General features: G+C 38.6%; 2 non-coding genes across 2 annotated transcripts; both read right to left on the bottom strand.

Moving 5' to 3' along the window:
- Nucleotides 1-8,435: 8,435 nt before the first annotated feature.
- Nucleotides 8,436-8,540, bottom strand: LOC147922744 (small nucleolar RNA R71). Its single transcript, XR_015589921.1, has one exon. It is a non-coding gene; the product is annotated as a small nucleolar RNA R71 (small nucleolar RNA).
- Nucleotides 8,541-24,529: 15,989 nt separating this feature from the next.
- Nucleotides 24,530-24,636, bottom strand: LOC147922743 (small nucleolar RNA R71). The gene has a single exon (XR_015589834.1). It is a non-coding gene; the product is annotated as a small nucleolar RNA R71 (small nucleolar RNA).
- Between the last annotated feature and the right edge of the window lie 1,023 nt (nt 24,637-25,659).

Genomic DNA, 25,659 nt, shown 5'->3' with positions numbered 1-25,659 from the left:
AATCTAGAAAACAGGCTAAAACCGAGAGAAAACATTGATTCGAAGCATTAAATAGCTATCTTACTCTTTCTAGGGTCAAAATATGTAATAATCCAATGCATTTGAGTAATTATAAGAGTTCGGGTTGAATTTGGAGTGTTTAGATACCACTCATACCACTTTTGTACCGAAACAGGCTAAAACCGAGAAAACGTTGATTCAAAGCAATAAACAGCTTTGTTACTGTTTCTAGGGTCAGAATGTGTGACAATCCAATGCATTTAACTAATTGTAAGAGTTCAGGATGAATTTGGAGTGTTTAGACAACAGTTAAACCCGTTTTATCCCAAAGCAGGCTTAAATCTAGAAAACAGGCTAAAACCTAGAGAAAACATTGATTCGAAGCATTAAACAGCTATCTTACTCTTTCTAGGGTCAAAATATGTAACAATCCAATGCATTTGAGTAATTATAAGCGTTCGGGTTGAATTTGGAGTGTTTAGACACCACTCATACCAATTTTGTCCCGAAACAGGCTAAAACCGAGAAAACGTTGATCCAAAGCAGTAAACAGCTTTGTACTGTTTCTAGTGTCAGAATGTGTGACAATCCAATGCATTTAACTAATTGTAACAGTTCGGGATGAATTTGGAGTGTTTAGACAACTGTTAAACCCGTTTTATCCCAAAGCAAGCTTAAATCTAGAAACCAGGCTAAAACCGAGAGAAAACATTGATTCGATGCAGTAAACAGGTATGTTACTCTTTCTATGGTCAAAATATGTGACAATCCAATGCATTTAAGTAATTATAAGAGTTCGGGTTGAATTTGGAGTGTTTAGAGACCACTCAGACCCATTTTGTCACTAAACAGGCTAAAACCGAGAAAACATTGATTCTAAGCAGTAAACAGCGTTGTTACTGTTTCTAGGGTCAGAATGTGTGACATTCCAATGCATTTGACTAATTGTAAGAGTTCGAGATGAATTTGGAGTGTTTAGACAACAGTTAAACCCGTTTTATCCCAAAACCGGCTTAAACCGAGAAAACAGGCTAAAACCAAGAGAAAACATTGACTCAAAGCATTAAACAGCTATGTTACTCTTTCTAGGGTCAAAATATGTAACAATCCAATGCATTTGATTAATTATAAAAGTTCAGGTTGAATTTGGAGTGTTTAGATACCACTCATACCAATTTTGTACCGAAACAGGCTAAAACCGAGAAAGCGTTGATTCAAAGCAGTAAACAGCTTTGTTACTGTTTCTAGGGTCAATATGTGTGACAATCCAATATATTTGACTAATTGTAAGAGTTCGGGATGAATTTGGAGTGTTTAGACAACAATTAAACCCGTTTTATCTCAAAGCAGGCTTAAATCTAGAAAACAGGCTAAAACCGAGAGAAAACATTGATTCGAAGCATTAAATAGCTATCTTACTCTTTCTAGGGTCAAAATATGTAATAATCCAATGCATTTGAGTAATTATAAGAGTTCGGGTTGAATTTGGAGTGTTTAGATACCACTCATACCAATTTTGTACCGAAACAGGCTAAAACCGAGAAAACGTTGATTCAAAGCAATAAACAGCTTTGTTACTGTTTCTAGGGTCAGAATGTGTGACAATCCAATGCATATAACTAATTGTAAGAGTTCAGGATGAATTTGGAGTGTTTAGACAACAGTTAAACCCGTTTTATCCCAAAGCATGCTTAAATCTAGAAAACAGGCTAAAACCTAGAGAAAACATTGATTCGAAGCATTAAACAGCTATCTTACTCTTTCTAGGGTCAAAATATGTAACAATCCAATGCATTTGAGTAATTATAAGCGTTCGAGTTGAATTTGGAGTGTTTTGACACCACTCATACCAATTTTGTCCCGAAACAGGCTAAAACCGAGAAAACGTTGATCCAAAGCAGTAAACAGCTTTGTACTGTTTCTAGTGTCAGAATGTGTGACAATCCAATGCATTTAACTAATTGTAACAGTTCGGGATGAATTTGGAGTGTTTAGACAACTGTTAAACCCGTTTTATCCCAAAGCAAGCTTAAATCTAGAAACCAGGCTAAAACCGAGAGAAAACATTGATTCGATGCAGTAAACAGGTATGTTACTCTTTCTATGGTCAAAATATGTGACAATACAATGCATTTAAGTAATTATAAGAGTTCGGGTTGAATTTGGAGTGTTTAGAGACCACTCAGACCCATTTTGTCACTAAACAGGCTAAAACCGAGAAAACATTGATTCTAAGCAGTAAACAGCGTTGTTACTGTTTCTAGGGTCAGAATGTGTGACATTCCAATGCATTTGACTAATTGTAAGAGTTCGAGATGAATTTGGAGTGTTTAGACAACAGTTAAACCCGTTTTATCCCAAAACCGGCTTAAACCAAGAAAACAGGCTAAAACCAAGAGAAAACATTGACTCAAAGCATTAAACAGCTATGTTACTCTTTCTAGGGTCAAAATATGTAACAATCCAATGCATTTGATTAATTATAAAAGTTCAGGTTGAATTTGGAGTGTTTAGACACCTCTTAGACCCATTTTGTCCCGAAACTGGCTAAAACCGAGAAAGCGTTGATTCAAAGCAGTAAACAGCTTTGTTACTGTTTCTAGGGTCAGTATGTGTGACAATCCAATGTCTTTGACTAATTGTAAGAGTTCGGGATGAATTTGGAGTGTTTAGACAACAATTAAACCCGTTTTATCTCAAAGCAGACTTAAATCTAGAAAACAGGCTAAAACCGAGAGAAAAAATTGATTTGAAGCAGTAAACAGCTATGTTACTCTTTATAGGGTCATAATATGAAACAATCCAATGCATTTGACTAATTAAAAGAGTTCGGGTTGAATTTGAGTGTTTAGACACCACTCATACCAATTTTGTCCCGAAACAGGCTAAAACCGAGAAAACGTTGATTCAAAGCAGTAAACAGCGTCGTTACTGTTTCTAGTGTCAGAATGTGTGACAATCCAAAGCAATTAAATAGTTGTAAGAGTTCGGGATGAATTTGGAGTGTTTAGAGAACAGTTAAACCCGTTTTATCTCAAAGCAGGCTTAAATATAGAAAACAGGCTAAAACCGAGAGAAAACATTGATTCGAAGCATTAAACAGCTATCTTACTCTTTCTAGGGTCACAATATGTAATAATCCAATGCATTTGAGTAATTATAAGAGTTCGGGTTGAATTTGGAGTGTTTAGACATCACTCATACCAATTTTGTACCGAAACAGGCTAAAACCGAGAAAACGTTGATTCAAAGCAATAAACAGCTTTGTTACTGTTTCTAGGGTCAGAATGTGTGACAATCCAATGCATTTAACTAATTGTAAGAGTTCGGGATGAATTTGGAGTGTTTAGACAACAGTTAAACCCGTTTTATCCCAAAGCAGGCTTAAATCTAGAAAACAGGCTAAAACCTAGAGAAAACATTGATTTGAAGCATTAAACAGCTATCTTAATCTTTCTAGGGTCAAAATATGTAACAATCCAATGCATTTGAGTAATTATAAGCGTTCGGGTTGAATTTGGAGTGTTTAGACACCACTCATACCAATTTTGTCCCGAAACAGGCTAAAACCGAGAAAACGTTGATCCAAAGCAGTAAACAGCTTTGTACTGTTTCTAGTGTCAGAATGTGTGACAATCCAATGCATTTAACTAATTGTAAGAGTTCGGGATGAATTTGGAGTGTTTAGACAACTGTTAAACCCGTTTTATCCCAAAGCAAGCTTAAATCTAGAAACCAGGCTAAAACCGAGAGAAAACATTGATTCGATGCAGTAAACAGGTATGTTACTCTTTCTATGGTCAAAATATGTGACAATCCAATGCATTTAAGTAATTATAAGAGTTCGGGTTGAATTTGGAGTGTTTAGAGACCACTTAGACCCATTTTGACACTAAACAGGCTAAAACCGAGAAAACATTCATTCTAAGCAGTAAACAGCGTTGTTACTGTTTCTAGGGTCAGAATGTGTGACATTCCAATGCATTTGACTAATTGTAAGAGTTCGGGATGAATTTGGAGTGTTTAGACAACAGTTAAACCCGTTTTATCCCAAAACCGGCTTAAACCGAGAAAACAGGCTAAAACCAAGAGAAAACATTGACTCAAAGCATTAAACAGCTATGTTACTCTTTCTAGGGTCAATATATGTAACAATCCAATGCATTTGATTAATTATAAAAGTTCAGGTTGAATTTGGAGTGTTTAGACACCTCTTAGACCCATTTTGTCCTGAAACTGGCTAAAACCGAGAAAGCATTGATTCAAAGCAGCAAACAGCTTTGTTACTATTTCTAGGGTCAGTATGTGTGACAATCCAATGTATTTGACTAATTGTAAGAGTTTGGGATGAATTTGGAGTGTTTAGACAACAATTAAACCCGTTTTATCTCAAAGCAGACTTAAATCTTGAAAACAGGCTAAAACCGAGAGAAAAAATTGATTTGAAGCAGTAAACAGCTATGTTACTCTTTATAGGGTCAAAATATGAAACAATCCAATGCATTTGACTAATTAAAAGAGTTCGGGTTGAATTTGAGTGTTTAGACACCACTCATACCAATTTTGTCCCGAAACAGGCTAAAACCGAGAAAACGTTGATTCAAAGCAGTAAACAGCTTTGTTACTGTTTCTAGTGTCAGAATGTGTGACAATCCAAAGCAATTAAATAATTGTAAGAGTTCGGGATGAATTTGGAGTGTTTAGACAACAGTTAAACCCGTTTTATCTCAAAGCAAGCTTAAATCTAGAAAACAGCCTAAAACCGAGAGAAAACATTGATTCGAAGCATTAAACAGCTATCTTACTCTTTCTAGGGTCAAAATATGTAATAATCCAATGCATTTGAGTAATTATAAGAGTTCGGGTTGAATTTGGAGTGTTTAGACACCACTCATACCAATTTTGTACCGAAACAGGCTAAAACCGAGAAAACGTTGATTCAAAGCAATAAACAGCTTTGTTACTGTTTCTAGGGTCAGAATGTGTGACAATCCAATGCATTTAACTAATTGTAAGAGTTCGGGATGAATTTGGAGTGTTTAGACAACAGTTAAACCCGTTTAATCCCAAAGCAGGCTTAAATCTAGAAAACAGGCTAAAACCAAGAGAAAACATTGACTCGAAGCATTAAACAGCTATGTTACTCTTTCTAGGGTCAAAATATGTAACAATCCAATGCATTTGAGTAATTATAAGCGTTCGGGTTGAATTTGGAGTGTTTAGACACCTCTTAGACCCATTTTGTCCCGAAACAGGCTAAAACCGAGAAAACGTTGATTCAAAGCAGTAAACAGCTTTGTTACTGTTTCTAGTGTCAGAATGTGTGACAATCCAATCCATTTAAATAATTGTAAGAGTTCGGGATGAATTTGGAGTGTTTAGACAACAGTTAAACCCGTTTTATCCCAAAGCAGGCTTAAATCTAGAAAACAGGCTAAAACTGAGAGAAAACATTGATTCGAAGCATTAAACAGCTATCTTACTCTTTCTAGGGTCAAAATATGTAATAATCCAATGCATTTGAGTAATTATAAGAGTTCGGGTTGAATTTGGAATGTTTAGACACCACTTATACCAATTTTGTCCCGAAACAGGCTAAAACCGAGAAAACGTTGATTCAAAGCAGTAAACAGCTTTGTTACTGTTTCTAGGGTCAGAATGTGTGACAATCCAATGCATTTAACTAATTGTAAGAGTTCGGGATGAATTTGGAGTGTTTGGACAACAATTAAACCCGTTTTATCCCAAAACAAGCTTAAATCTAGAAAACAGGCTAAAACCGAAAGAAAACATTGATTCGAAGCAGTAAACAGCAATGTTACTCTTTATACGGTCAAAATATGTAACAATCCAATGCATTTGAGTTTAGAGGAGTTCGGTGATGTTCATATATTTTACCTTGTTTTCCCTGAGTTTATTCACAACTTTTGCATCTTTTGCTATCCATTTAGGCCATTATTATGTAGCTTTAGGACTAATCATGCATTAGAGTATAGTTGCATTGCATTTGCATCTTTTCATGCATAAACAGGTGATTTTGGAGCTTAAGGAGCATGGAAGCAATGCTGAGGAGAAGTGAAGCAATCCTGAGGAGAAAACAAGAGAGTTAAGGCTGTAGAATCAAGGTCCGGAGTCCAACTCGACCGCACCACTCGACCATCACTCGACCGTGTGCTGAGGAGGACTCGACCGAGTGGAAAACGCACGAGAGAAGCCAGCTCGACCCCCCCACTCGACCGAGCACTGGTCGAGTTGACCGAGCCGTTGACTACTTTGACTTTTTGTATTTTTAGGGCTTCCACCTCATCTCCTATATAAAGCCCTTTTACCTGCAGCCACCAAAGAGTCCAGCTTTTTACCTTTTTTAGATATTATTCCTTTTGCACTTTTATTTTATTTTTAGATCTTGTACTTGTTTGAGAGAGAAAGACTAGATTCTTATATTTTGTTTGTTTCATAACTTTCAAAGTATTAAGATTTCGAGTTTTATTCCTTCATCAATATTGTAGATCTCGGTTTCATCTTTCTAATGATGCAAGTTTCATTATTTTCTGGTTTTTTGACATATTTCACCATGTGTTCTTGTGAGTAGTTTGCTTAGGACCTTGAGGATGGGTTAGGCTGGGTTGATCTTGTGGTTTGTTTGATTTGGTCAAGCTTGATTGTTGTAGATCTTAATGCTGATCCTATATCTGAGAGGGTAGGGTTTGATTTCAAGCATCTTAGCATCACACCAATGTCTAAGGAGCATAGATAAGGCTAGATCTAGAGCTTACCATTAGGCTTGCTAAGAGATTAGGAGTCTTGTTTGGTTTGAGATGTATTGCTTAATGCCTGCTTGTGTAGATTCTTTACTTTGTGAGAACAAGTCTAGAATTGCATAGGTTTGATTGTTTCTTGCCATGAGAGTGGATTAAACATGTCTTAGAATAGTATGTCTAGAGATCAGCTCAATGTTTGCTTGAGATTTGTTGACCAAGTTAGATAACCACAATGATTAGCTCAGCCCATGAATCCCTCCTCAAGGCCTTCTTTGTTTATTGAAATCTTAGTTTAAATATCATTGCTTGCTTGTTGTTTGATTAGTTTTAGCATTGCTCTGTTTTTCTTGTGTTGCTCTGTTTTCACGTTTAAGTCTAGCTCGACCACGTACTCGACCTACACACGGTCGAGTGCTGCTCGAGTTCATCCCCAGAACTTGTGTTTTTGATTTGTAATTGTCTTGTTTCATTCCTGTTTCATTTCCATTGCATTCACGTAGTTTCCTGTTCATTACTTGTCTTGCATTAGTTCATTAGCATAGTTTCTATCTTTGTTCTAGTTTCATTATAGCTTTAAATTGTTTGTTCTGTTTGCATTTAGTATCCTGTTCTAGTTGTTTTTACTTTCTGCATTTCATATCTCATTTTAGGATTGTTAGTGACAAACAATCTTTACAATTGGCTTGACTTAGACTCATATGAACATCTTAATTGTTCACAATCACTCAGATAGGATTGACACCTCTTATACTGCAACTGCATAAGGGGAATTGAAACACCCTGATTTCTATTCATTCAATACATCATCATTCCATACATCATTCATTCATACAACACAAAGAAAGTCAGTTTCAATTTGGCGCCGTTGCCCATTTGAGTGTGTTTTGTGACATTTAGGATCATTATTAGTCTAAGATTAAGTTCGTTTTACACACTTGTGAAGTTACTGAACTGGAATCTTCCTTTGCTTGGCTGTTTTGTGTTTCAGGTACCCACTCGACCACCTACTCGACCACCACTCGACCGAGCTGTGATCGAGCACCTGATCGAGCCAGAAGCCGGATACAATTAGCCATTACTTGCCAGTCGACTCGACCACCCACTCGAGCCTGCGCTCGACCGTGTACCTGTTCGAGTCTGTAGTAGAGTTTGTTGATGCACACAAGGTCAACAGGCAAAGATAGTCTTCAACAGCCTATTGACAACATCCACAGGCTACAGAAGGGTTTGAGACATAAGCAAGGAAGAGTAGTTCAACAACAACAAGGTCAAGACATCATGGAGCAACAAGCTATCCATGAGCAAAGACCAAGGCACATTGGTGCAGGAGATGCACCCAATACCCACAACCAAAGGGCTGGAATTGTGCCACCTTCAGTAGCAAACAATAACTTTGAGATCAAGAGTGGATTGATCTCAATGATACAAGCCAACAAGTTTCATGGGTTGCCAATGGAGGATCCACTAGATCACCTTGATGAGTTTGACAGAATATGTGGACTCACTAAGATCAATGGAGTGAGTGAAGATGGATTCAAATTAAGGCTCTTCCCATTTTCTCTTGGAGACAAAGCTCACCTTTGGGAGAAGACTCTACCTACTGGAGCTATCACCACATGGGATGCATGTAAGAAAGCTTTTCTGGCCAAGTTCTTCTCCAATGCAAGGACTGCTAGGTTGAGGAATGAAATTTCTGGGTTTGCTCAAAGGAATAATGAGAGCTTTTGTGAAGCTTGGGAGAGGTTTAAAGGATTCCATGGCTTCAGCAATGAGTCACTTCTAAGCACCTTGTATAGAGGAGTGCTTCCCAAGATAAGAATGCTTCTTAACACAGCCTCTAATGGCAATTTCCTCAACAAGAATGTGGAAGAAGGATGGGAATTAGTTGAGAATCTTGCTCAATCTGATGGCAATTATAATGAGGACTATGATAGGACCATAAGGAGCTCCTCAACTGATCAAGATGACAGGTATAAGAACGATTTGAAGATGGTCAATGAGAAGCTTGACAAGATCCTCCTCAGCCAATCCAAGTCCATTCACTTCATTGGTGAAGAGGAAGCTCCAGTTCAAGAGGGGGAGCCTGAATTTGCTGAGTTGTGCTACATGCAAAACCAGGGAGGATTCAAAGGCTACAACCAAGGAGGTTTCAAGAACAACAATCTCTCTTATAGGAGCACCAATGTGGCCAACCCTCAAGACCAGGTCTATCCACCTCCTCAACCTCAACAGCAACAAAACTACATCACCAAGCAACAACACCAAGTGTTCCAGCCCCAATTGTGTCCCCCACCAGAGTTTCAGACTAACCAAGGCCAGGAACAAGACTTAAGAGCAATGATGCAACAGTTGTTGATTGGGCAAACACAAGGCAAGATTGAGGAAGCCAAGCAGTTTGATGAGTTGAATCAAAGGCTCACATCACAGTACAATGATCTGAACATGAAGTTTGAAGGGAGTAACATTGCCTCTACTTCAGCTCCTAAACCCAACCAACTCCCTGGAAAAGCTGTTCAAAATCCAAGGGAGTTCACTGCAAAAGCCATTCATATCTCTGATGAGGAAGTCACTGAGGACAGTGAAGTCCAAGTTTGGGGGAATTCATTAGTTACTGAAGCCCCAAGTGACGTTTGTGCAAAGCAACTGGAGTCCGTTATTGCACTCGACCAAGTACTCGAACAGCCACTCGACCGAGTGCATGCTCGAGTGGCCGATCGAGTTGCAGACTCAGAAGCTGTCAAGCCTGCTAAGTACACTCCTCCTGCTTACAAGCCACATCTTCCATTCCCAGGACGTTTCAAAGCACAAAAGATTAAGGAGCTTAAGGAGGCTAAAGCTCAAGATGAGAAGGATCTTGAGGACCTTGGAGGAGTTATCATTCCAATCAAGCTTAAGGATCCAGGTCCATTCTATCTGCCTTGCACACTTAGCTATCTTCACTACAACCAATGCCTTTGTGATTTGGGAGCTTCAACAAGTGTGATGCCATACTCCATAGCACAAAAGCTTGGGAGAACTGATTTCAAATCCACCAACCTTCATATATGTCTAGCTGATGGGTCAAACAAGGAGATAGTTGGAAGGTTGGAGAATGTCCCAGTCAAGATAGGGAAGGCAAGGGTCCACACTGATTTTGTGGTGTTGGAGATGGACAAGGAACCTGAAGATCCAATCATTCTTGGAAGGCCATTCCTAGCCACTGTTGGAGCAGTTATTGATGTCAAAGAGGGTCTTGTGACCTTGAACATTGCTGAAGATATAGCCATGAAGTTTAACATCTATAACCCAACCAACCTTCCTACCATTGATGATCAACCTTTTACTATCAAGGACAAAGGAGGTCAAGAAGGTTCAAGTGGTGAAGCAACTCCAAAAGCTAAGCTCTCCTTTCAAGATGATTCTGTGGAAAAGCTTAAGAGGTCAGTTCAAGAGTTGACTAGTATGGTTGAGGATCTTCAAGTTAAGCTGAACAAGAGGTCCTTAAGGAAGGCAAGACCAAGGCTCAAAATCAAGAAGAAACATGGTTTGTGTGTTAAGGGTGAGGTGATCAAGGATCAACTTCACAGTGATCAAGAGGTTCTAGGGAGGATTTCATCACCTCCCTGGTATCTAAACCAAGTCTAAAAAGGACACCAAAGTCAAGCTTAGTGACTTTAAGCAAGCTCACTAGGGAGGAAGTCCCTAAGGTATCCTTTGTAAATATGGTTTATTTTCCTTGTAGTTTTGATGTGTTTTCTTTTTTATTTGTGTTGGACAGGCCTTTAGGTGAGAATGTAGTTGGGTAAGGAGAGATTTAGACTTGGAGAAGGAGACTCGCAAGCCCACTCGACCTACCCACGAGAGGTACTCGACCGAGCTGGAAAGGAATTGAGGCCCATTTGATCTTCAAATCGCTAGAACGATCGAGTGGAGGGAAGAACAAGAAGAAAAATTTTGAAATATCAAAATTTGGTCAAGGTGCTCGACCATGTACAGTCGAGTGTGGGGTCGAGTGGCAGCAAAAAGCAGGTCAAAGATTCCCATTTCAAATTTGAATGGTATGGACGCTCCACCCTTGTCTCTTTGTCCCCTTAGCTTCTTTATATAGACCTTGCACGAAATTATACCTCTCACATTCTCCCATTTGCTCAAAACCATTGAATTCAAGTTTTAAATTCTCTCTCATAGCTTATCTTTTGCTCAAGCTTAGTTCTTTCAAGTTTTTGGTTCACTAACCTATTAACTTTGACCTTTGAGTCTATTCCCTTCAGTTCTATTTGAAAAATGTCTTCAAGAATCACTAGGAAGTCTCAACAAACCGCTGCAACCTCCATGGAACGTCATGATGCTAGCCTTGAATCAAGAGGAGAAGCTGGAAGGGCCACTCGACGCCCCACTCGATCATGCACTCGACCAAGTGGTGGTTCGAGCAGCCGGTCAAGCCGGATGCCGCGTCCAAGGAGAGAGAGAGTTGAGGAAGATCCTGAGAGGACTGAAAGTGAGGAGGAAAGGGAATCAACTCTCAATGAGTTCATGAGGAGACACAAGGCCAAAGGGAAGAGGCCAGCAGTTGAGGTTGAACAAGAGGAGAGTGAGAATGAGAGTGAGGAAGAAAGTGAAAAAGAAGAGATAGAGGATGATGGAGAAGCTGAGTCCTGTGGGTTGTCAAAGAGGCAACTCTATGATGCTTTCATGAGAATGGAGTTCTTAGGGAGTAGATATCCACACAAGGAAACCATGGAGAAGCTAGCCATTGGTGAAGATGTGGAGTATCTCTTTGAGAAGAGCAACCTAACCAAGTTTATGGGGCTTTGCATGGAGGGGTACAAAGAAGAGAGCTGTGAGTTTCTAGCCACAGTCAAGCTGCATACATATGCAAGGAAGGATGCTGAGTTTGGAGCTGGTCACATTGCTTTCACAATCAAGGGGAAAAGGTATGAACTTTCAATGAAGAAGATAGTCAATGTGTTTGGTTTTGAGGTTGGGAGCAATAGGAGTTTGATGATTCCAAGAGAAGAGCTCTATGTTGTGTGGGAAACCATTGGGGACAACAAATACTACTCATCCTCCAATTCCAAGAGTTCAAGGATAAGGAGCCCAGTCCTAAGGTACTTCCAAAAAGCTCTTGCCAACACCTTCTTTGCTAGGAAGGAAACTGGGAATATTAATGAGGGGGAGCTAAAGATGATTGATTTGGCTCTCAATGGAGTCATCTTCCAAGCAAGGAATGGCACCATTATTCTTGGGAGAACTGTGGAGACTGACCTAGCAATGGTGCTCATTGATCACATGATTTACTTGAGAAGTTGGGTAGGCAAGTTGGAGAATAAAGGATCAAGAGTAGCACTAACCATTGGAGGCATCATTACTCCAATCCTTCAAGCTGCTAAGGTTCCACTTAGAGGAGAAAGGGTTTCACCAAGATGGATTGACTCTAGCTACCTCACCTCTACTCTCATCCTAGCCAAGGAGATGCATCAAGGGAATCACATTTTCAACTTTGAACTTCCAACACTTGGGAAAAAGCAACTGATTTTGCCTAACCAAGAGCTCACTACCATTCAAGAAGGAGCCAACATTTACTTTTGGCCAGCTGAGGAGCATTTGTTTGATGGGATAGTTCAACTTAGAGTTGATGAAGCTGGAGATGTGCAAATGGCTGATGGGGAGGAGCAATTTTACTTTGAGGATTATGAGCTCAACCCAAGAGATAGTAGAGGAGTGAGGGAGGCTACCAAGAGATTAACCCTTCTGCAAAAATGGAACAAATGGCATGGGAAGAGGTTTGATAAGCTGAAGAAGAAGGTTACCAACATGGCTAAGTCCATCAAGGGCTTAAAGAAGGAGATTGCTGAGTTGAAGAGTGGGAATTCTTCACCTACACCATCAAGCCCTTTGAGGAGGAGTAGCTCAACTAGAGCACTTTCTAGAGTTGCGAACCCTGTGGAACCAGCTAGGGCTTCAATGTATGAGCCAAATCAGAGGAAGAGGAGCTCAAGTACCCGAGAACAACCCTTTTCAAGGTACTCGACCGGGTCACTCGAGCACCCACTCGACCGAGCACCCCCAATGCACTCGGCCGAGTTCCAGCCCAGATCACCCTATGGTTTCCCACCTCCAGCTGCTTATCCAGGATATCAAGGTTACCCTCCCATCCCACCCCAATACTTCATGGATCCAGCACTCTACCAGCAGTTCTACCAGCAGCAAGGTCAACATTTTGACACTCGTGGTCCAGCTCGACCCCCCCACTCGAGCACGTACTCGACCGAGTCCCGGTCGATCCCCATCAACGAGCTGCCCCACTCTCCACCTCCAAGTCACCAACAAGACCCCAACTACTCCTATGACAGCATGCAGATGGATGTGGACAACTACTTCCACAATCCCTAAGGTACCACTATCACCTTCCCTTGTAGATATCATAGCATTTGACATTGTGTTTTGTTTTTTGTTTTTCATCTTGAATCCTCAATCAAATTTCTTTCACACAGGGACTGTGTGATTTAAGTTTGGGGGAGGGTTTGAGATAGCATTTGACATTGTGTTTTGTGATTCTTATTTCAAATTTTTAGCATAATCATGTTAATACTTGCATAGCATCTAAGGCATAGAAAAACCCTAAAAATTTGAAAATTTTTGCAAAAATCTTTAAAAAAAAAAAAGTGTTCATGTAGTTTGCACTGCACATTAGGATCTTGTTTAGCATGTTTCATGTAGGATTGTGTAGTACTTGCATTAGGGATCTATGATGAGTATTCCCTTATTAGCTTGTTTATTCACTAGACTAGGATCAATGCCCAAGTTAATAGTACTTTGATGCTAGTTGAGTGGTTAGAATAAGATTGAACCAAGCCTTGAATTCCTACATTGCATTTGGTCTAAATTGAAGCATGTTGAGATTTGAAACCATTTCCTATTTATAAGAACCTAATATTGACTTTCAATTATCAATGTCTGCAATGCTTTAAACTCATGGATACCACATATATATTTGGATTATCTTCTTCCTTTTTACCACTCTTGTTGATCCAAGTAGCTGATTTCCTCATTAAGAATCAGTTCCCCTACCCCTAAACCAAACCTTCTTTCAAGCCATGTTTATTCTTGTGTGTGTGAGGCCTATTTTTGGGATTGAGCTTGGTAGAAAGTGTTAGGTTTGAACTGACAAGAGTAAAGCCTTGTGTAGTTCTAGTTTGCATTTTTCAAACTAGATAGGGTTTGGGACTTGGCTATTATGAAAAGAAAAAAAAGGAAAAAGAGAAAGAAAAGGTTAGAGTCTTTAGGAGGGGAATGTGTTTAAGAAAATTTAAAGTCTAGTGAAAGAATGGGAAGAATAAGGTTGTTTAAAGATGATTCTAGTTAAAGAAAAGAAAGAAAGAAAAGAGAAGTCTAGCAAAATGCTTATATGTCTTAAGAATAAGAAGAAAAGAGAACCATAGCAAATAAGTAAGAATCCCCCATTCCACTAGAAAGATCAAATAAGAAACCTCTCCTAAGACTTTAAAACCAAAAGAGAAAAGGGTGAAAAAGAAGAAAAGAAGTTAAAGGGTAGCACTAGGATCAATTGGGTTTAGATTGATAGGATAAACACTTTGGGTGCCTTTGGGTAGACAAGGTTTTGTTCTTGTATGTGTCTAAGTGTTCTTACCTTTAGCATTCTTCTAAAGCTCAATCCATTTTTTTTATGAGAGAACCTTGATATTGATATGCCCTACTCTAAAAAGAGACCATCATTGTCTCTAAACCTTTTACTGCCAAGCCAAATGAGTTTAAGCATTGCATAGAATTGATTCATGTTCTTGATTAATGAATGTCAAAGGAAATGGTTGATTTGAATGCATGTGGATGTCTAAGGCTAAAATCAGTGAAGGTTGTGATATGCTTGTCTAAAGTCTTTAAGTATAGCTCATTCAACTTGCATCATAGTACTAGTAACTTGGACATTGATTCTAGATAGTCTATTTGCAAGCTTTAGGAGCTGAGATCCCACTTTCAAACCTCACCTACCTTCTTTTGTCTTGATTATTTGCTTGAGGGCAAGCAAAGACTAAGTTTGGGGGTGTTGATGTTCATATATTTTACCTTGTTTTCCCTTAGTTTATTCACAACTTTTGCATCTTTTGCTATCCATTTAGGCCATTATTGTGTAGCTTTAGGACTAATCATGCATTAGAGTATAGTTGCATTGCATTTGCATCTTTTCATGCATAAACAGGTGATTTTGGAGCTTAAGGAGCATGGAAGCAATGCTGAGGAGAAGTGAAGCAATCCTGAGGAGAAAACAAGAGAGTTAAGGCTGTAGAATCAAGGTCCGGAGTCCAACTCGACCGCACCACTCGACCACCACTCGACCGTGTGGAGAACGCACGAGAGAAGCCAGCTCGACCCCCTCACTCGACCGAGCACTGGTCGAGTTGACCGAGCCGTTGACTACTTTGACTTTTTGTATTTTTAGGGCTTCCACCTCATCTCCTATATAAAGCCCTTGTACCTGCAGCCACCAAAGAGTCCAGCTTTTTAGAGAGTCTAAAACCTAGTTTTTACCTTTTTTAGATATTATTCCTTTTGCACTTTTATTTTATTTTTAGATCTTGTACTTGTTTGAGAGAGAAAGACTAGATTCTTATATTTTGTTTGTTTCATAACTTTCAAAGTATTAAGATTTCGAGTTTTATTCCTTCATCAATATTGTAGATCTCTGTTTCATCTTTCTAATGATGCAAGTTTCATTATTTTCTGGGTTTTTGACATATTTCACCATGTGTTCTTGTGAGTAGTTTGCTTAGGACCTTGAGGATGGGTTAGGCTGGGTTGATCTTGTGGTTTGTTTGATTTGGTCAAGCTTGATTGTTGTAGATCTCTTCTAGGCTAGATGATCTTAATGCTGATCGTATATCTGAGAGGGTAGGGTTTGATTTCAAGCATCTTAGCATCACACCAATGTCTAAGGAGCATAGATAAGGCTAGATCTAGAGCTTACCATTAGGCTTGCTAAGAGATTAGGAGTCTTGTTTGGTTTGAGATGTATTGCTTAATGCCTGCTTGTGTAGATTCTTTACTTTGTGAGAACAAGTCTAGAATTGCATAGGTTTGATTGTTTCTTGCCATGAGAGTGGATTAAACATGTCTTAGAATAGTATGTCTAGAGATCATCTCAATGTTTGCTTGAGATTTGTTGACCAAGTTAGATAACAACAATCATTAGCTCAGCCCATGAATCCCTCCTCAAGGCCTTCTTTGTTTATTGAAATCTTAGTTTAAATATCATTGCTTGCTTGTTGTTTGATTAGTTTTAGCATTGCTCTGTTTTTCTTGTGTTGCTCTGTTTTCACGTTTAAGTCTAGCTCGACCACGTACTCGACCTACACACGGTCGAGTGCTGCTCGAGTTCATCCCCAGAACTTGTGTTTTTGATTTGTAATTGTCTTGTTTCATTCCTGTTTCATTTCCATTGCATTCACGTAGTTTCCTGTTCATTACTTGTCTTGCATTAGTTCATTAGCATAGTTTCTATCTTTGTTCTAGTTTCATTATAGCTTTAAATTGTTTGTTCTGTTTGCATTTAGTATCCTGTTCTAGTTGTTTTTACTTTCTGAATTTCATATCTCATTTTAGGATTGTTAGTGACAAACAATCTTTACAATTGGCTTGACTTAGACTCATATGCACATCTTAATTGTTCACAATCACTCAGATAGGATTGACACCTCTTATACTGCAACTGCATAAGGGGAATTGAAAAACCCTGACTTCTATTCATTCCATACATCATCATTCCATACATCATTCAATCATACACCACAAAGAAAGTCAGTTTCATTCGGGTTGAATTTGGAGTGTTTAGATACCACTCATACCAATTTTGTCCCGAAACAGGCTAAAACCGAGAAAACGTTGATCCAAAGCAGTAAACAGCTTTGTTACTGTTTCTAGTGTCAGATTGTGTGACAATCCAATCCATTTAAATAATTGTAAGAGTTAGGGATGAATTTGGAGTGTTTAGACAACTGTTAAACCCGTTTTATCCCAAAGCAAGCTTAAATCTAGAAACCAGGCTAAAACCGAGAGAAAACATTGATTCGATGCATTAAACAGGTATGTTACTCTTTCTATGGTCAAAATATGTGACAATCCAATGCATTTAAGTAACTATAAGAGTTCGGGTTGAATTTGGAGTGTTTAGAGACCACTTAGACCCATATTGTCACTAAACAGGCTAAAACCGAGAAAACATTGATTCTAAGCAGTAAACAGCGTTGTTACTGTTTCTAGGGTCAGAATGTGTGACAATCCAATGCATTTAACTAATTGTAAGAGTTCGGGATGAATTTGGAGTGTTTAGACAACAGTTAAACCCGTTTTATCCCAAAACAAGCTTAAATCTAGAAAACAGGCTAAAACCGAATGAAAACATTGATTCGAAGCAGTAAACAGCAATGTAACTCTTTATACGGTCAAAATATGTATCAATCCAATGCATTTGACTAATTACAAGACTTGGGGTTGAATTTGGAGTGTTTAGACACCACTCATACCAATTTTGTCCCAAAACAGGCTAAAACCGAGAAAACGTTGATTCAAAGCAGTAAACAGCTTTGTTACTGTTTCTAGTGTCAGAATGTGTAACAATCCAATCCATTTAAATAATTGTAAGAGTTCGGGATGAATTTGGAGTGTTTAGACAACAGTTAAACCCGTTTTATCCCAAAACAGGCTAAAACCAAGAGAAAACATTGACTCGAAACATTAAACAGCTATGTTACTCTTTCGAGGGTAAAAATATGTAACAATCCAATGCATTTGATTAATTATAAGAGTTCGGGTTGAATTTGGAGTGTTTAGTCAACTATCAAACCCGTTTTATCTCAAAGCAGACTTAAATCTAGAAAACAGGCTAAAACCGAATGAAAACATTGATTATAAGCAGTAAACAGCAATGTAACTCTTTATATGGTCAAAATATGTAACAATGCAATGCATTTGACTAATTATAAGACTTGGGGTTGAATTTCGAGTGTTTAGACACTACTCATACCAATTTTGTCCCGAAACAGGCTAAAACCGAGAAAACGTTGATTCAAAGCAGTAAACAGCTTTGTTACTGTTTCTAGTGTCAGAATGTGTGACAATCCAATCCATTTAAATAATTGTAAGAGTTCGGGATGAATTTGGAGTGTTTAGACAACAGTTAAACCCGTTTTATCCCAAAGCAGGCTTAAATCTAGAAAACAGGCTAAAACCTAGAGAAAACATCGATTTGAAGCATTAAACTGCTATCTTACTCTTTCTAGGGTCAAAATATGTAACAATCCAATGCATTTGAGTAATTATAAGCGTTCGGGTTGAATTTGGAGTGCTTAGAATCCTCTTAGACCCATTTTGTCCCGAAACAGGCTAAAACCGAGAAAACGTTGATTTAAAGCAGTAAACAGCTTTGTTACTGTTTTTAGGGTCAGAATGTGTGACAATCCAATGCATTTAACTAATTGTAAGAGTTCGGGATGAATTTGGAGTGTTTAGACAACAGCTAAACCCGTTTTATCCCAAAACAAGCTTAAATCTAGAAAACAGGCTAAAACCGAATGAAAACATTGATTCGAAGCAGTAAACAGCAATGTAACTCTTTATACGGTCAAAATATGTAACAATCCAATGCATTTGACTAATTATAAGACTTGGGGTTGAATTTGGAGTGTTTAGACACCACTCATACCAATTTTGTCCCGAAACAGGCTAAAACCGAGAAAACGTTGATTCAAAGCAGTAAACAGCTTTGTTACTGTTTCTAGTGTCAGAATGTGTGACAATCCAATCCATTTAAATAATTGTAAGAGTTCGGGATGAATTTGGAGTGTTTAGACAACAGCTAAACCCGTTTTATCCCAAAACAAGCTTAAATCTAGAAAACAGGCTAAAACCGAATGAAAACATTGATTCGAAGCAGTAAACAGCAATGTAACTCTTTATACGGTCAAAATATGTAACAATCCAATGCATTTGACTAATTATAAGACTTGGGGTTGAATTTGGAGTGTTTAGACACCACTCATACCAATTTTGTCCCGAAACAGGCTAAAACCGAGAAAACGTTGATTCAAAGCAGTAAACAGCTTTGTTACTGTTTCTAGTGTCAGAATGTGTGACAATCCAATCCATTTAAATAATTGTAAGAGTTCGGGATGAATTTGGAGTGTTTAGACAACAGTTAAACCCGTTTTATTCTAAAACAGGCTAAAATCAAGAGAAAACATTGACTCGAAGCATTAAACAGCTATGTTACTCATTCTAGGGTCAAAATATGTAACAATCCAATGCATTTGAATAATTATAAGAGTTCAGGTTGAATTTGGAGTGTTTAGACACCTCTTAGACCCATTTTGTCCCGAAACTGGCTAAAACCGAGAAAACGTTGATTTCAAGCAGTAAACAGCTTTGTTACTGTTTCTAGGGTCAGAATGTGTGACAATCCAATGTATTTAACTAATTATAAGAGTTTGGGATGAATTTGGAGTGTTTAGACAACAGTTAAACCCGTTTTATCCCAAAACAAGCTTAAATCTAGAAAACAGGCTAAAACCGAATGAAAACATTGATTCTAAGCAGTAAACAGCAATGTAACTCTTTATATGGTCAAAATATGTAACAATGCAATGCATTTGACTAATTATAAGACTTGGGGTTGAATTTGGAGTGTTTAGACACTACTCATACCAATTTTGTCCCGAAACAGGCTAAAACCGAGAAAACGTTGATTCAAAGCAGTAAACAGCTTTGTTACTGTTTCTAGTGTCAGAATGTGTGACAATCCAATCCATTTAAATAATTGTAAGAGTTCGGGATGAATTTGGAGTGTTTAGACAACAGTTAAACCCGTTTTATCCCAAAACAGGCTAAAACCAAGAGAAAACATTGACTCGAAGCATTAAACAGCTATGTTACTCTTTCTTGGGTCAAAATATGTAACAATCCAATGCATTTGATTAATTATAAGAGTTCGGGTTGAATTTGGAGTGTTTAGACACCTCTTAGACCCATTTTGTCCCGAAACTGGCTAAAACCGAGAAAACATTGATTCAAAGCAGTAAACAGCTTTGTTACTGTTTCTAGGGTCAGAATGTGTGACAATCCAATGCATTTGACTAATTATAAGAGTTCGGGATGAATTTGGAGTGTTTAGTCAACAATTAAACCCGTTTTATCTCAAAGCAGACTTAAATCTAGAAAACAGGCTAAAATCGGGAGAAAAAACTGATTTGAAGCAGTAAACAGCTATGTTACTCTTTATAAGGTCAAAATATGAAACAATCCAATGCATTTGACTAATTAAAAGAGTTCGGGTTGAATTTGGAGTGTTTAGACACCACTCATACCAATTTTGTCCCGAAACACTCTTAAACCGAGAAAACGTTGATTCAAAGCAGTAAACAGCTTTGTTACTGTTTCTAGTATCAGAATGTGTGACAATTCAATGCAATTAAATAATTGTAAGAGTTCGGGATGAATTTGGAGTGTTTAGACAACAGTTAAACCCATTTTATCCCAAAGCAGGCTTAAATCTAGAAAACAGGCTAAAACCGAGAGAAAACATTGATTCGAAGCATTAAACAGCTATCTTACTCTTTCTAGGGTCAAAATATGTAATAATCCAATGCATTTGAGTAATTATAAGAGTTCGGGTTGAATTTGGAGTGTTTAGACACCACTCATCCCAATTTTGTCCCCAAAACAGGCTAAAACCGAGAAAACGTTGATTCAAAGCAGTAATTTGTTACTGTTTCTAGGGTCAGAATGTGTGACAATCCAATGCATTTAACTAGTTGTAAGAGTTCGGGATGAATTTGGAGTGTTTAGACAACAGTTAAACCCGTTTTTTCCCAAAACAAGCTTAAATCTAGAAAACAAGCTAAAACCAAAAGAAAACATTGATTCGAAGCAGTAAACAGCAATGTAACTCTTTATACAGTCAAAATATGTTACAATCCAATGCATTTGACTAATTGTAAGACTTGGGGTTGAATTTGGAGTGTCTAGACACCACTCATACAAATTTTGTCCCTAAACAGGCTAAAACCGAGAAAACGTTGATTCAAAGCAGTAAACAGCTTTGTTACTGTTTCTAGTGTCAGAATGTGTGACAATCCAATCCATTTAAATATTTGTAAGAGTTCGGGATGAATTTGGAGTGTTTAGACAACAGTTAAACCCGTTTTATCCCAAAGCAGGTTAAATCTAGAAAACAGGCTAAAACCGAGAGAAAACATTGATTCGAAGCATTAAACAGCTATCTTACTCTTTTTAGGGTCAAAATATGTAATAATCCAATGCATTTGAGTAATTATAAGAGTTTGGGTTGAATTTGGAGTGTTTAGACACCACTTATACCAATTTTGTCCCGAAACAGGCTAAAACCGAGAAAACGTTGATTCAAAGCAGTAAACAGCTTTGTTAATTTTTCTAGGGTCAGAATGTGTGACAATCCAATACATTTAACTAGTTGTAAGAGTTCGGGATGAATTTGGAGTGTTTAGACAACAGTTAAACCCGTTTTATCCCAAAACAGGTGAAACTGACTTTCTTTGTGGCGTATGAATGAATGATGTATGGAATGATGGTGTTTCAATTCCCCTTATGCAGTTGCAGTATAAGAGGTGTCAATCCTATCTGAGTGATTGTGAACAATGAAGATGTGCATATGAGCCTAAGTCAAGCCAATTGTAAAGATTGTTTGTCGCTAACAATCCTAAAATGAGATATGAAATGCAGAAGGTAAAAACAACTAGAACAGGATACTAAATGCAAACAGAACAAACAACTTGAAGCTATAATGAAACTAGAACAAAGATAGAAACTATGCTAATGAACTAATGCAAGACAAGTAATGAACAGGAAACTACGTGAATGCAATGGAAATGAAACAGGAATGAAACAAGACAATTACAAATCAAAAACACAAGTTCTGGGGATGAACTCGAGCAGCACTCGACCGAGTGTAGGTCGAGTGGGTGGTCGAGCTAGACTTAAACGTGAAAACAGAGCAACACAAGAAAAACAGAGCAATGCTAAAACCAATCAAACAACAAGCAAGCAATGATATTTAGACTAAGATTTCAATAAACAAAGAAGGCCTTGAGGAGGGATTCATGGGCTGAGCTAATCATTGTGGTTATCTAACTTGGTCAACAAATCTCAAGCAAACATTGAGCTGATCTCTAGACATACTATTCTAATACATGTTTAATCCACTCTCATGGCAAGAAACAATCAAACCTATGCAATTCTAGACTTGTTCTCACAAAGAAAAGAATCAACACAAGCAGGCATTAAGCAATACATCTCAAACCAAACAAGACTCCTAATCTCTTAGCAAGCTGATGTTCATATATTTTACCATGTTTTCCCTTAGTTTATTCACATCTTTTGCATCTTTTGCTAGCCATTTTCATCATTATTGTGTAGCTTTAGGACTAATCATGCATTAGAGTTTAGTTGCATTGCATTTGCATCTTTTCATGCATAAACAAGTGATTTTGGAGCTTAAGGAGCATGGAAACAATCCTGAGGAGAAGTGAAGCAATCTTGAAGGGAAAGCAAGAGAGTTAAGGCTGAAGAACCAAGGTCCAGAGTCCAACTCGACCAAGCACTCGACCGAGTAGGTAGATGGACTCGACCGAGTGGAGTGTGCACGAGAGAAGCCAGCTCGACCATGGACTCGACCGAGCACTGGTCGAGTTGACCGAGCCGTTGACTACTTTGACTTTTTCTATTTTTAGGGCTTCCACCTCCTCACCTATATAAGGCCTTGTACCTGCAGCCACCAAAGTGTGCAACTTTTTAGATATTCCCTAAACCTAGTTTTTACCTTTTTTAGTTTTATTCCTTTTGCATTTTTATTTTTAAGATCTTTTACTTCCTTAAAAAAGAAGACTAGATTCTTATATTTTGTTGGTTCTATAACTTTCAAGATATTGAGAATTTAAGTTTCATCCTTTCATCAATATTGAAGATCTTTGTTTAATCTTTCTAATAATGCAAGTTTCAATATTTTCTGGGTTTTTGACTTTGATCACCATGTATTGTTGTGAGTAGTTTCCTTAGGATCTTGAGGATGGGTTAGGATGGATTGATCTTGTGGTTTGTGTGACTTGGTCAAGCTTGATTGTTGTAGATCTCTTCTAGGGTAGAAGATCTTAATGCTGATTCTATATCTGAGAGGGTAGAGTCTGATTTCAAGCTTCTTAGCATCACACCAATGTTTAGGAAGCATAGATAAGGCTAGATCTAGAGCTTACCATTAGGCTTGCTAAGAGATTAGAGGTCTTGTTTGGTTTGAGATGTATTGCTTAATGCCTGCTTGTGTAGATTCTTTTCTTTGTGAGAACAAGTCTAGAAATGCATAGGTTTGATTGTTTCTTACCATGAGAGTGGATTAAACATGTCTTAGAATAGTATGTGTCTATGTTTTTATTGCATTGCTCTGTTTCTGCGTCTAGTCTAGCTCGACCACCCACTCGACCTACACTCGGTCGAGTGCTGCTCGAGTTCATCCCCAGAACTATGTGTCTATGATTTGTGTTTGTCTTGTTTCATTCCTGTTTCATTCCAGTTGCATACATTTAGTTTTCAGTTCATTAATTATCTTGCATTAGTTCATTAGTAGTAGTCTCTGTTTCTGTTCTTGCTTTATCACTGTTTCAATCATTCAGTTTCATTTGCATCTAGTTGTTAGTTCTTGTAGTTTATTTTCTGCATTTTACATTTTCTTCCTAGGATTGTTAGTGACAAACAATCTTTACATTTGTCTTAACTTAGAATCATATGCATATCTTAATTGTTCACAAACACTCATTTAGGATTGATACCTCTTGTACTGCAATAGCATAAGGGGAATTGAAACACCCATCCATCATTCCATTCATATCTCACCATTGCATACATCATCATTCACACCACAATATAAATCTTGTTTCAATTTGGCGCCGTTGCCCATTTGAGTGTGTTTTTGTGACATTTAGGATCCATATAAGTCTAAGATTAAGTTCTTTTATACGCTTGTGAGGTTGCTGTACTCGAATCTTCTGTTTCTGGGTTGAAGTTCCATTTCAGGTACCACTCGACCAGTCACTCGACCACCACTCGACCGAGTCGTGATCGAGCACCTGCTCGAGCCAGAAGCCGGATCTCTATAACCATCATTTTCCAGTCGACTTGACCTCCTACTTGAGCCTGTGCTCAGTCGCTTGCCTAGCAAAAATCGTTTGTGTCTGTTAATGCACACAAGATCTAAAGGAAAGGACAATCTTCTTAGGCCTATTGACAACATCAACAGCAAGACCAAGAGTTTAGGAGCTAAGCAAAGGAGAGTTGTTCAGCAACAACAAGAGGTTATAGTAGCTATGGATCACCAGGATCAGGTTCAGAGACCAAGGAACAGTGGTGCTGGAGATGCACCCAACACTCACAACCAAAGAGCTGGCATTGTGCCACCAACTGTTGCCAACAACAACTTTGAGATCAAGAGTGGATTGATCTCAATGATTCAGGCCAATAAATTCCATGGATTGCCTATGGAGTATCCACTAGATCATCTTGATGAGTTTGACAGAATCTGTGGTCTTACCAAGATCAATGGAGTAAGTGAAGATGGTTTCAAGCTGAGGTTGTTCCCTTTCTCACTTGGGGACAAGGCTCATTTATGGGAAAAGACTCTCCCTACTGGTGCAATCACTACTTGGGATGCATGCAAGAAGGCTTTCTTGGCCAAGTTTTTCTCCAATGCTAGGACAGCAAGACTAAGGAATGAGATCTCTGGATTTGCTCAAAGGAGTAATGAAAGCTTTTGTGAAGCTTGGGAGAGATTCAAGGGATACCAAACTCAATGTCCTCATCATGGTTTCAGTGTGGAGTCTTTGTTGAGCACATTGTATAGAGGAGTGCTTCCCAAGTTCAGAATGCTTCTTGATACAGCCTCCAATGGAAACTTCCTCAACAAGAATGTGGAAGAAGGCTGGGAGTTAGTAGAGAACCTTGCACAGTCTGATGGGAACTACAATGAGGACTATGACAGAACCATAAGGTCATCATCAACTGATCAAGAAGACAAGTACAAGAAGGATCTGAAAATGGTGAATGAAAAGCTTGATAGGATCTTGCTAAGTCAGCAAAAGTCTATTCACTTTGTTAGTGAAGAGGAGCCTCCAGTTCAAGAGGGAGAGAATGAGTTTGCTGAGTTATGCTATATGCAAAACCAAGGAGGCTTCAAGGGTTATAACCAAGGAGGGTTTAGGAACAATAATCTGTCCTATAGGAGCACAAATGTGGCCAACCCACAAGATCAAGTCTACCCTCCTCAACAGCCTCAACAGCACCAAAACTATGTCCCCAAACAACAGCAACAGGTGTTCCAGCCCCAGTTGTGTCCCCCACCAGGGTTTCAGACTAACCAAGGCCAGGAACAAGACCTTAGAGCCATGGTACAACAACTGTTGATTGGTCAAACACAAGGGAAGATAGAGGAAGCCAAACAGTTTGCTGAGCTAAACCAAAGGCTCACATCTCAATACAATGATCTGAATATGAAGTTTGAGGGTCTGAATTCCAGAGTTAATTACATGGAGAGTAACATAGCTTCTTCTTCAGCTCCAAAACCCAACCAACTCCCTGGAAAAGCTGTCCAAAATCCAAGGGAGTTCACAGCCAAAGCCATTCAAGTTCATGAGGAAGAAGCCACTGAGGACAGTGCAGTTCAAGTTTGGGGGAATTCATTAGTTACTAAAGCCCCAAGTGATGTTTGTAACAAGCAATTGGAGCTCGCACCTGAGCTCGACCATGGACTCGAGCAGCCACTCGACCGAGTGCGTGCTCGAGTGGTCGATCGAGCTGGACAGTCCGAAGCTGTCAAGCCTGCTAAGTACACTCC

The sequence above is a fragment of the Camelina sativa genome, chromosome 18 (assembly GCF_030686135.1).
Source record: "Camelina sativa cultivar CO46 ecotype springtype chromosome 18, ASM3068613v1".
NCBI lineage: Eukaryota > Viridiplantae > Streptophyta > Magnoliopsida > Brassicales > Brassicaceae > Camelina > Camelina sativa.
The sequence above is the reverse complement of the archived record's forward strand: the minus strand, read 5'-3'. Positions and strand labels throughout refer to the sequence as shown.